This window comes from Bidens hawaiensis, unplaced genomic scaffold, assembly GCF_021521415.1.
Source record: "Bidens hawaiensis isolate Kalapana, Puna unplaced genomic scaffold, B.hawaiensis_p1.1 tig00026646_1, whole genome shotgun sequence".
Taxonomy (NCBI): Eukaryota; Viridiplantae; Streptophyta; class Magnoliopsida; order Asterales; family Asteraceae; genus Bidens; species Bidens hawaiensis.
In genome coordinates, this window is record NW_027494293.1 from 160,975 (window position 1) to 173,786 (window position 12,812).

Here is a 12,812-nt window from a genome sequence, read left to right on the forward strand (position 1 = left end):
AAATGATCGTCTGGGTCGAAAATACCATCATAAGTGCCGATGTTGGGCATCTGCTTGGCACTCTTCGGGGCGATTGCTTCCGCAATGTCCCTTGCAAACTTGGACGTTCCCGCATTTGCAACAGTTGGTCTGAAGGTTTTAGAGAAATCACGTGGGTTTCCACCCGCGTTTTTTGGTTTGAAGGTTTCTCCAAAATTCCTTCTCGGTTGGAATGCCGTTTCCTTACGCTTCCTTTTCGCCCTATGGCGAGGGTTTGCGTCGCTGTCGGATTCCTCCAAATCATCGTCCCAGTACTCGCACTCATTGCTCATGTTGAGCTGTTGTCGAGTGCTTCCGAATTCGTCAGCCTGTTGGAGTGAACGTAAGCGTTCATCCAACTCGGCTTGAAATTCCTTCTGACGTGCTTCCGCCCACGCTTTAACTTGATCAAGTGTTTGGCGGGGGAGCTTCGTCTGTTGTCTTTCCACCTGGGTATCAATGAATCCCAGGGGATGATTGTTTACTGCACTTGCCCCGGCTTGGGTCCGGGGTAGTGTTCGTAAAGTTTACTGCACTTGCCCCCGCTTGGGTAACCGGGGTAGTGTTCGTAAAATTTGTGTACTCGCCGGTGTTCCCCCCAGTAGCTGGGGTTTTAGTTACCGGGGTTTCTTGGTCACTCGCTGGCCTTGGGACCGGAGTAACGTTAACCATCTTTCCAGAAGTTTTGAAAAAACTGAAAAAGAACAAGTTCTAGCTTTTATGCACGGATGGCGCCAATGAAGAAACACTAAGTGACCCCGGGCAGATTACGGATAATCTGGGGGTTAAATAGATGTTTCCCACGAGGGTTAAGTCCGGCGAAGATGGTTTTTCGTTTGATGACCTGCAAAACAGACACCGTGAGCTCGTCACTGAGAAGGGGGGGTACCTCCTTGTGACCACCCTCCGGCGTGAGAATCAGACTAGATTGCTCTTGAATATAAGTGTATATTAAGAGAAATGACTAGAGCAGATATCAGATAATATATGAAGATATATGATGATGATACCGTTCCAAGGTGTTGGAGTATTTATAGCCGAAGGTAGGTTTCCAAGCAGGTACAGCCAGCTGTATAATATTCCTGTTCTACCAACTGTGGGCTACGCACGTGCCATGCTGGTGGTTGGTGGGTAGGCAGCGGCTGATAGTGACATGGCCGGTTGTGTACTGTTCCTTTTCCACCAACTACAGGCTATGTACGTGCCACGACAAGGGTTGGTGAGTAGGCAGCGGCTGATAGTGACATTAAGTACTAGAGCGTGCTCCTCGTCGTACTGTTGTCAGTGAGCTGTCGCTGCTTTGGTCAGATCTTTTGTCCATACCTTGGCAGGTATAGTACAAAAGATCCTCCAGTAGCGTACGGACTGGCTCATTTGGGCAGGAGTATTCCCGGCTTTGGGCGGGAGTGTTCCCGGCTTGCTCATTCCTTCTTCAGGTGATATTACTGAATTATTTGATAGTTAGTGCCTTGTGCGTGTAGCCTTGCTGTTAGTGCGGGTAGCCTTCCCTGATGGCTAGTATCCGCAGCTGCGGGAACAGGCGGGGTACGTCACCATTGGGAGGCATTTCCTGCGGTAACAGCTTGCGTACTGCGCGTAAAGACGTCATCTCTTTGACCATGGTGTCTCCTGCGGATCCAGTTGGTCTTTGCGCAGACGTCCCTCTTTAAGGTGAGTCTTGCGGGTCCAACCGCGCAGACGTCCCTCTTCGAGGTGAGTCTTGCGGGTCCAACTGGGCTCTGCTGGGACCTACCTCTTCACATCTCCTGTTCTATTCGACAATAAAGAAAACTAGGTGATTCGGTACATTTAAATATGTAATCATTGTGTAGTTCGAAAAAAATTATTGAGTTTCTTTTATATGATGCATTTCAAGAGATAAAAAGAGACATCATATATTATAGGCGACGATAGTTTAGAAAATGCTGAACTTCCAACTAAGAAGCACCGTAAAACTTACGCATCTTGAAATGTTACTCATGTTATGAACTGAAATTATCACAACAACGGTCAGCAAACAATCGGCGTATCAACAGTCAATGAACAATGATTCAGAAGAGCAGTCAAAAAATTAGATGAACAATTCAATGAATACAATGATGACTTACAATAAAGAAGTGGAAAATACAATAGTCGGTCATTCATGAAGGAAGGTTGGTGGCTACATCCAAGAAACAAGAACAATCTATTTCAGGATAGAAGACAATAATCCATGAAAGATATTTAGGCAAAAACAATAGAATTCAATCGGTTAGTAAATAAATTTGATGGTTCAATTGAAGCAATCAACGAATGGCAGGCAACGGGAATAATTGAGTAACAACATTAGTTTTTCTGATCAAACGATGGCATCAAACGTTGATGTGAGTACATTTTGGGGCATATGGTGTTTAAAGCCAGATGTACAAGATCCATTCTAAGCTCTCCGCAATCCACATGGAAGGAAGAAGACAACGGTCCTTGCAACTCGATGGGAGTCACATGACCCGTATTCGAACCAGGTCATTTACTCTCCTAGTATTTACTTATAAATACTAAAAACTTATTTGTTAATTAGTCTAAACTTTAACTCACACGCCATCTATGTTACTTTTAGAACGATTGTGTTACATACTACATTTGTTCTAGACGTGTTTGTAATCGTTGAAAACGATGACACAGAAATAAAAGGAGAAATGAAGCAGAGAGAGAAAATTTTATTATCTCATAATCAATTATTACAAAACAAGAAACTTATATATATATATATACACACACACAACTAACGTACACAGCGAATATGTTTATATGGCATGGAAGATACACCTCCTATAACATACACGGCATGTATGTTGTTTATACTACATACGCGTTACATATACATATACGTTCACACCCCCTCAAGTTGGAGGTTGAGAAAACCCCAACTTGCATAGAAGCTCGTGAAAATGAGGCCCAGGTAAGTGCTTTTTAAAAATGTCAGCAAGCTGATCTTTCGTGTGCGTGTGCACCAAAGTCACGAGTCTCTCTTGTAACTTCTCTCAAACGAAATGACAACCGATTTCAATGTACTTAGTTCGCTCATGAAAGACAGGATTCTTTGCAATATAGATTGTAGCCTGATTGTCACATTTAAGTGTGATAGAAGTAATGTTAGGAACATTGAACTCCGAGAGAATTCTCGTCAACAATGCAAGTTCTGCAGTCACACGTCGAAGAGATCGGTACTCGGCTTCAGCAGAGCTTAGGTTGTTTCTTAGATTTCCAAGAAATCAGAGATCCCCCCAAGTGAAACATAAAAAACACTGACCGATCGACGGGAATTGGGACATGTAGCCGAATCCGAATCACAAAATACTTGTAAAACAAAAGAAGGATTGTTGTTGAAGAATAATCCTTGAGATAAAGTTGCTTTGACATATGAAAGAGTGTGAAGTGCAGAATTCCAATGAGACATCCTCGGATCTTTCATGAATTGACTCAGAAAGTGAACAGCAAACGCAATATCAGGTCTTCTGTGAGTAAGGTAATTAAGTTTACCAACAAGTTTCCTGTATCGTAAAGGTTCATAAAAAACGAGTCCCTCATGAGCTTTTAGTTGTAAATGATGAGATAATGGAGAGTTGGTGACAAAAAGATTGGAAGTGTCAAATTAAGAAATAATGTCCTTAGCGAACTTGCGTTGGCACATGATAACACCATTTGTAGTGTAAAGAACCTCCATTCCTAAAAAATAATTGAGATGGCCCAGATCTTTAATTTTGAAAGAAGAATCTAGAAAATTCTTGAGATTATTGATCTATTCCAAATTGTTCCCAGTAACTAGAATGTCATCGACATATACAACGTCATAAATCACTGATGATCCCATAGGTTTTGAAAACACAGAATGATCTGTTGGTGCATAATGTCAGTAGTTCAGTGTCTAGTGTCTGTAATTGCGTTTGTAATGTTTTATGTTTTGTATAAGCGAAGTTGCTAACAAGTTCGCTGATATGGGCGAACTTGTTAGATAAGCGAAGTTAGTGACAACTTCGCCTGAACATGCCAGGCGAAGTTGTCGTGATTATATAAGCCATCTGTTACGGCTTATTAATAATGGATTCAGTTTTACAGTTTTCGGGTATTCAAGTCAGAGAGAGTCTGTAATCAAGTGATCTTCGTATCACGTGTTTAAGGTTGGTATACAACGTGTTTGATTATCGTGTGTTAATCGTATTGCTTTCTATACTCGTAACGTCTTACGTAGGGATTCCGCACCTGCGTAGTACGTGATATCTCGTGTAGATCCGGCTGGGAACCTACAATTGGTATCAGAGCATTTGCTCGATTGTGTGGTTCGGGATTATCACGCGGGTATAGAAATCGTTCCGTTCGACTATTCGCAAGACGAGTTTTCTGAGTTTTTGTGTCATACTCATCTCCTACAAGCTTAAACAACCCATAACACCTTCACAAACCTCGAAAAACCCAGAAATCTAATCTGCAGAAACTTCGTGTTCATCAGGCGAAGTTGCCGTCACTGTTACTAGGGTTTCGGCGAAGATATAAGGTTAAGCGAAGTTATCCACAACTTCGCCTACCTCTTCAAGTTCGCTCACCTCAAGCGAAGTTACCCACAACTTCGCCTACCTCCCAAGTTCGCTCAACTTAAGCGAAGTTATTCTCAACTTCGCCAATCCGGCGAATTTAAGAAAGTGAGCGACGTTACAAATTCACGCGAAGTTAAGCTTTAAGCGAAGTTATCCTCAACTTCGCCTACTGTGCTGTTTGAAAATAAAATTTTTGATTTTCGGATTTCTTTGAGTTTTGAGAAAGATGTCTTCGATAAACATTACCGAATTAGTAAAGATGGAAGTAGAAGTAGGTTCGGCTACAAAAGCACCCAAGATGCTTAAGAAAACTGATTATGTAGCATGGAAAGACCGTTTTGAACAATATGTCAAGTATCAAGATGCGAAGATGTGGGTATGCATACAAGATGGTTACATTCCACCTACTACTGAGTATGAAGGTCGTGATCAGATCAAGAAGTACAAAGAAATGGAAGATGAAGAGAAGAAGATGTATGAGGCAGAAAGTAAAGCTCATGCAGCAATTACAATGGCTCTTCCACAAGAGATTCTGCACACTTTCAGAAAGTACAAGACTGCTAGAGAGCTTTGGGAAGCTCTTGAAAACCGTTTTGAGGGCAATGTGGGAATTCGTGCTTCGAATATTAAACTACTAAAAACCCAATTCTCGGTCTTCAAGTATCTGAAAAACGAATCACTTGATGATATCATCACCAGATATTATCATCTGATGACTGAACTCAGCAACTATTCAATCGCATACAAAGAAGATGAGATTGTTGAGAAGCTTCTTGATGCTCTCCCACCAAAATGGGAGATGTATACAGTGTTGATGAGAGAAGATAAAGACTTTGCTAACTATGACCTGGAGACAGCAGTTAACAAGCTAAGAACGTTTGAACTGAACATGGTACGAAAGGAGACACCTACCGATCAGGTTCAAGATCCGGGTATGTATGGGGCAAAGGTTAACTCTGGATCAAGTTCGAAAACGGAATCATCTGCTTATTACTCTAAGGGAGAGTCAGGCGCGAGCTCAACACATGAGGGACATGTATCTCTCAACTTGAACGGTGATGTGTGCTATGTAGCTGGAGGGTAAAATGCTTCTCAACCTCAAGCGAACAAGAGTAGTTATTCCCCGAGTGTTTCAAACAACAACTACTCGAAGATGCCCATTAGTGTCAAATCTGCTGAACAGCAGTTTGCTCTCTATGCATCTTTTATTGCTTCGTATGAGAACTACATTCAGGGTAAGATCGTTGATCCTGCAGTTTTGGATGAAGACTATGACCAGATCGATGCTGATGATCTGGAGGAGATGGATCTGCAGTGGCAGATGGCCATGATAGTGAGAAGGGTAAAGAGGTTCATGAAGAAGACTGGCAGGAAGTTTGTCGGTGAGAGGCCAGGGTTTGATAAGTCGAAGGTTCGCTGCTACAACTGTCAGCAGAATAGCCACTTTGCAAAAGAATGCAAGAATGAACGTGTAGAACGCAGTCAGAACAGATCTACACAGCAAAGTGGTAGTGGTAATGACTATAGAGCCATGATTTCCAGACTGAACGAAGAATACAACTGGAATCTGCATGTTGAAGAAGTATTTGAACAGGCCAACTTGGCAAACATCGAAAATGCAGATAGTGAGAAGGGAACTGGCGAAGATGAAGCGTACATGGCAGATGTAGCAGACCAGCTCTCCGAGGTAAGTACCGAACTCCCTTGTGCTAAGTGTGAACTTCTGTCTGAACAACTGACAACTCTAACTGATCAGTTTGTTAGTTTGGATGCGCAATATAAAACTTTAAAAGAAGATCATCACTTCACTAAAGCTAGAGAAAATAGTTACAAAGTAAAAATTAAAGCTAGTGAAACAGATATTAAAAGTCTTAAAGCAAAGCTTGCTGAAAAAATTAATATGATTGATCTTAGCTATGAGGTTATAGAAGAAAAAACCAAACTAATAGCTGAAAGAGAAAAACAGATAGCTGATCACCAGGTAAAAGTGGTGGAACTTAACAGAAAACTGGAACAATTCAGAAATTCCTCCGCTATACTTGATCACATTGTTAGTGATCAAGGTTCTCCAAAAAGGGGATGAATTGGTTATCATGAAGTTCCACCACCTTTCAATCATAATTACACTTTTAACCCTTGTAATCAGAAATCTGTCGATGTTAACTATGGTCAGACAGTTACAGTTCCAGTTACTGCTAAAGAACCAGAAGTTAGTAAGCCTGTTGCAAGTGTTAAAATCTCTGCTCCGAGTCCTGTCTCATCTAACTCGGACAAGTCTTCTGAGTCGAGTGAGACAAATCAAGAGGAAGTGTTACCAAAAAGTGGAGAGAAAAAGAAAACATCTGAAAAGAAGTCTCCACTAAACCCGTATGTCCCACCATATGTGAGACAAACGGGCAGTAATACAGCCTCAACATCTAAGACAACTTTTGATAAGAAAGTTGAAAACAGGTGTTGTTTTAGATGTAATCAACAAGGACATCTTGTTGCTGATTGCCCTCTGAAGCAAAAATTCAGAGGTGTGAGGCCTTTAAAATCTGAGAAAAGAGCTAACAGTAATCAATTTAATGATAAAACTGAAAACCCATCGAATTTCAGAAAATGGACTAATCCAGGTTTTCAAAGAAATAGATCTCAGTTTTTCACTGGTAACACCCAAACCATAACTAATAATTCATTTAATTCAAGACGGTTGGGATGGCCTCATAGACAAGCCACAAGAAGGTATCCTGTTAGGACTCACATAAATGATTATAATACTAACTTCGGACAGCCAAGGTACGGGATGTATCGACCCAAGACCAAGAGGTCTTGGGTCCCAAGATTCTAATAATTTGCTTTAATCGTGCAGGAACAGTTGAACAGGGCTGCCAACAATCAATGGGTTGTGGATAGCGGCTGTTCCCGGCACATGACGGGTAACAAGAAATTGTTACAAGACTGGAAACCTGTTCAAGGTGGGAGAGTGAGTTTCGCAGGAGAGAGCGGTGGAAAGATCACAGGAATTGGGACTGTGACTAACGGGAAGATGACGCTAGAGAAAGTTAACTTTGTTGAAGAACTGAAGCACAATCTGCTGAGTGTTTCGCAGATATGTGACAAGGATTATACCGTGCATTTCACGAAGAATGAGGCGATAGTGTTGTATCCTGGTTTTAAGATACCAGAGGACTGGATTGTTATGAAGGCTCCGAGAGTGAAGAATACGTATATCATGGATATGAGGTCTACTGAAATGGCCACTGAAGAATCGTGTCTTTTGTCGAAAGCGACTGAATCAGAGTCCGAATTATGGCATAGGAGAATGGGGCACATTCATCTTCGTAAGATGAACTACCTTGTCAAAAATGGGCTTGTGTTGGGGGTTCCCTTGAAGAATTTCAACTTCGAAGACAAATGCTTATCATGCAAGAAGGGAAAGCAACACAAGAAATCCCATCTCACCAAGAAGGTCAATTCAATTGTCAGTACCCTAGAATTACTTCACATGGATCTCTTCGGTCCCGTGAATGTAAAAAGTCTAGGAGGAACATCGTACTGCTTGGTGATTACTGATGATTTTTCTCGATACTCGTGGGTATATTTCCTGAAGTCGAAGGATGAAACTGTTCAGATGGTAATAAATTTGATTACCAAAGTTGAGAACATTATGGGAAAAAGAGTTAAATACATCGGGAGTGACAATGGGACTGAGTTCAAGAACTATCAGATGGAGATCTTCTGCCTACAGAAGGGGATTGAACACCAATACAGCACACCGTATACTCCGCAACAAAATGGAGTGACTGAGAGGAAGAACAGGACTTTGATTGAAGGAGCCAGGACCATGCTGGCTGATTCGAAACTTCCCGTGGTGTTCTGGGCTGAAGCTGTTGCTACAGCCTGTTATATCCTTAATAGAGTGTTAACTATTAAAAGATTAAATAAAACCTGCAATGAACTAATGCATGGGAGAAAGCCCAACTTGAGTGGTCTTGAACCATTCGGGTCCCCGTGCTCGATATTAAAGACCAATTCAAAATTTGGTTAAGTAGCCGACGAAGGAATCTTAGTAGGATACGTTGTTGGGACTCCCAACAGACGGGTCTTTAATACATCGACCAGCAAGGTTGAGGTGGTGTGTAACACTGATATCACAAGTTACAAATCACCAAAACCAAGCACGGGACCCGCTGGGGTTTTTGACTATGATAGACTTTTTAAATCTTTTAACATGCCTTATTTGGATTTTGCAGAAGATGAGGAACGAATTGCTACGAAGATGATATGCGATGAGGAAGACACTTTGGTGCAAAGACCACAGTATGATGAATGTCAGCCTTCCTCGTCAAATGCTGTCAATACCCCTGCTGCCTCTACTGAAGAGGAATTCATCAATCCGTTTCACTCTCAACATCAATCAACCATGGATGCGCTATCTTCGAACTTGGAAGATAATCTAAATGTCAGTTCGGTTCCGACTACGAGAATTCACAAAAATCACCCGTTGGAGAATGTGATAGGTGATCTGTCCGCCGGTGTACAAACAAGACAAAGCTTGAATGAGCATACCTGTGTTTACACAAGCATTAAAGACACGGGCATTATCAACGAACGCTTGTACACCTACTTTATCAGCCAGATTGAACCAAAGAACTATCAAATGGCTCTTAAGGACAGCTCGTGGGTCGAAGCCATGCAAGAAGAGTTAGCTCAGTTTAAGAAAATGGAAGTATGGAACTTGGTCGCAAAACCAAGAAATGTGCATGCGATTGGCACAAAATGGGTCTTTAAATGTAAGAGAGATGAGAAAGGGGTTGTTATCAGGAATAAGGCGAGGCTGGTTGTTAAAGGCTTTAATCAACAAAAGGGGATTGATTACAATGAGGTGTTTGCTCCTGTGGCAAGATTGGAAGCCATTCGACTGTTTTTGGCATTTGCTGCTCATAAGGAGATGAAAGTTTTTCAGTTGGATGTGAAGAGCGCGTTCCTAAACGGTAAAGTCGATGAGGTTGTGTATGTTGAGCAACCTCCGGGTTTTCCTGACCCTGACTTTCCCGATCACGTGTACAAGCTAAGTAAAGCGCTGTATGGACTACATCAGGCACCTTGTGCCTGGTACTCAACGTTATCCGATTACTTGCTTGAGAATGAGTTTGAAAGAGGTAAGATTGATAGCACGGTGTTCTTCAAGAGAAAGGGAAGCGACTTTCTGCTGGTGCAAGTCTACGTGGATGACATTATCTTTGCTGCATCAAAGGTCACCATGTGTCAGGAGTTTGAGGCCGTCATTAAGAAGAGATAAGAAATGAGCGCTATGGGTGAACTAACTTTCTTTTTAAGATTGCAGGTTGATCAGAAGAAAGACGGGATGTTCATTCATCCGACAAAGTATGTCCATGATGTTCTCAAACGCTTCAAGATGGAGGACAGCACTCCATATGATACTCCAGTCTGCGTCAATCACAAATTGGGTGCTGATTCAGATAACGATGCAGACGTGGACCCAACCCAATATCGGGCTATAATAGGTTCTTTAATGTACTTAACTGCTTCTAGGCCTGATATAATGTTTGCTGTTTGTCTTTGTGCACGCTTTCAGGCAAACCCAAAAGAATCTCATTTGAGTGGTGCAAAGAGGATACTGCGGTATCTCAAGGGCAAGCCGAAGCTGGGGTTGTGGTACCCGAGAGGAGGAGATTTGGAGCTAGTCGCTTACACAGATTCTGATTATGGAGGGTGCAATCAGAGTCGGAAATCTACAACTGGTGGATGTCAGTTTCTTGGTGGCAGATTGGTGTCGTGGCAATGCAAGAAGCAGACTTCAGTCGCAATTTCAACCTGTGAAGCAGAATACATGGCAGCATCCAACTGCTGCTCCCAGGTTCTTTGGATTCAACAACAGTTGCGCGACTATGGTCTGAATTTCTCACTTACTCCTATTTGCATTGATAACACTGCTGCTATCTCAGTAACTAACAATCCCGTGAAGCACAGTAAAACTAAACATATTGACATACGTCATCATTTTATACGGGATTGTGCTGAGAAGAAGCTGATTGAGCTCGAAAAGGTTGATACGTTAGATAATTTCGCTGACTTATTCACGAAAGCGTTTGACAAAACTAGATTTCAAAACCTTGTTGAGCTGAATGGGATGATCAATCCTGAGTAACCATGCTTTGTGTTTGATTAAAAAAAAAAAAAAAAAAAAACGTCACTATCGCTTAGAATTATGTCGGTTGCCTCAGTTTGAAGGACATGTCTTAGGATATGGTTGGTCCTCATTTCTACTTGTAGAATATAAGGATAGCCATTAACCAGATGACTGAAAGTGACCGGGGCGGTTTATGATGAGTTTTCATTCTTTCGCTTAAAATTAGTCGATCATACTTAGTTAGAAGGACACATACTAGTATGTGGTCGGTCCAGCTGATCCATTGGATCTTCGGGATAGCCGTTGACCTGAAGACTTTGATTTGGTCGGGGCGATAGAAGTTAAATTTTTCTTTTCGGGAGATGAAATTATTTTTCAAGTCTACTACTTCGTAAGAAGTCACTTTACTATGTTTAACAGAAAATTGATCCAACCTTGGAAAGTGATAGATATACTGATTCTGTGTGCTTAACTAGTGAAGTTATTAGGCTTAAAAGTCTTTAGAACAGTCATTGTATGTCATGGTAGCTTTTTATGGTGCGTAAAAGTAGAAGTGATACTAACTAAATCTACTCGATTTTTTGTGGAAACTCCTTAAGAGTTGTGCGTGTCTTCATACATATCTTTCCGAATGATAGGCAGAAAAGCGATTACCCAGTCATACACGAGCCCGTGAGTGCTCTGATTCCCGTGAAGTTAGCGTGTCAAGACACTGCAGTGATCCAGATTCGGGACTTGCAGTTATTTTCTACTTGAAATTGTGTATATACATGTTAGATTAAAAAATAAAATAAAAAAATAATTAGAGTTCATAATGCTAATGATTATCAATCAAGACACAAGAAGGTGAACGGGAAGCAGAGTCTAAGATCGAAGAGTAATTACTACTTAATCAGACACTACGGGTCAAGGTCAATTCGGGGTGACTTGGGGAAAGCCAAATACGCTTTGAGAATAGATAGGAGGCATCATAATCTCTGAGTTGTTGCCCACTTAAGTTTTGAGTTTAATTGAACCTAACTCGTATCACAGAAACGATGAAAACCATTCTAAGTAGATTACCTGCTTACAACCTGTTTCTTTATGTCATAATACAGCTGAACACGGATCTGTGTGACAGTCACGATATTAGTATGATTCCTGTTCAGATCTTTTCTAAAACATGGTAGTCCCTGTCGAGACTGAAATTTGATCCCGTGTACTTTTATTTTAAAAGTTTTTCTATTTTTGGAGTTGTATGATTTTATACCTGGTTACTTGGTCTTGATCGTTTCACTTAACACTTTAAAGGATGTTTTTAAAACCTAATTGCAAATTGTTCAAATTATGGGGTTTGTTTTGAAAAATTTTTTAATTTCAGCGAAGTTCTGCATAACTTCGCCTGATAGGCGAAGTTATCCACAACTTCGCCGATACATCTGTGACCCTATATAAAGGACTCTAAAGGTCAAACTGTTCATTTATTTCAAAATCCAGCGAACTTATACTCACAGAAACCTCGGCGAACTTATCGATTCTTTTGTCATCAATCATTCTGTGTTTCTTTCTCGATTTCATTGTCGATTAAAGGTGTGTAGGGGTCCATATTCGTATAATCATTGTCGTTAATGATTATCACAGGTCGATATGACCCGTTTCGTGACCTCGATTATTTGAAACCTAAAAACCCGATTTTCAAACTTGTTTTTACGTGATAGTAAACCACTTGAACGTATAAACCTTCATAAAATCATGTATTTCGGAGTCCTCGATCTCCGAAATCATCATCTACACGTCGTTCAACAACCTTAACTGTTGCCGATTCGAATTCGGTGAAGTTACAGTTTAGGCGAAGTTATCCGTAACTTCGCCTGAGGTTTAACTTCGCCTGATTATTGATTTTGAAACAGTTTATCAGGCGATGTTGTGATTAGGCGAAGTTATCCGTAACTTCGCCTTGACCATTTTACTTAACTTTTTTAAGACGAAGTTCAAGTTGAAGCGAAGTTGTTTCCCAACTTCGCCTCACCTTTAACTTCGCCTATACAGAATTGATCACAACTTCGCTCATGGTAACAGGCGAACTTGTGATTCGCTTTGACGTTTAT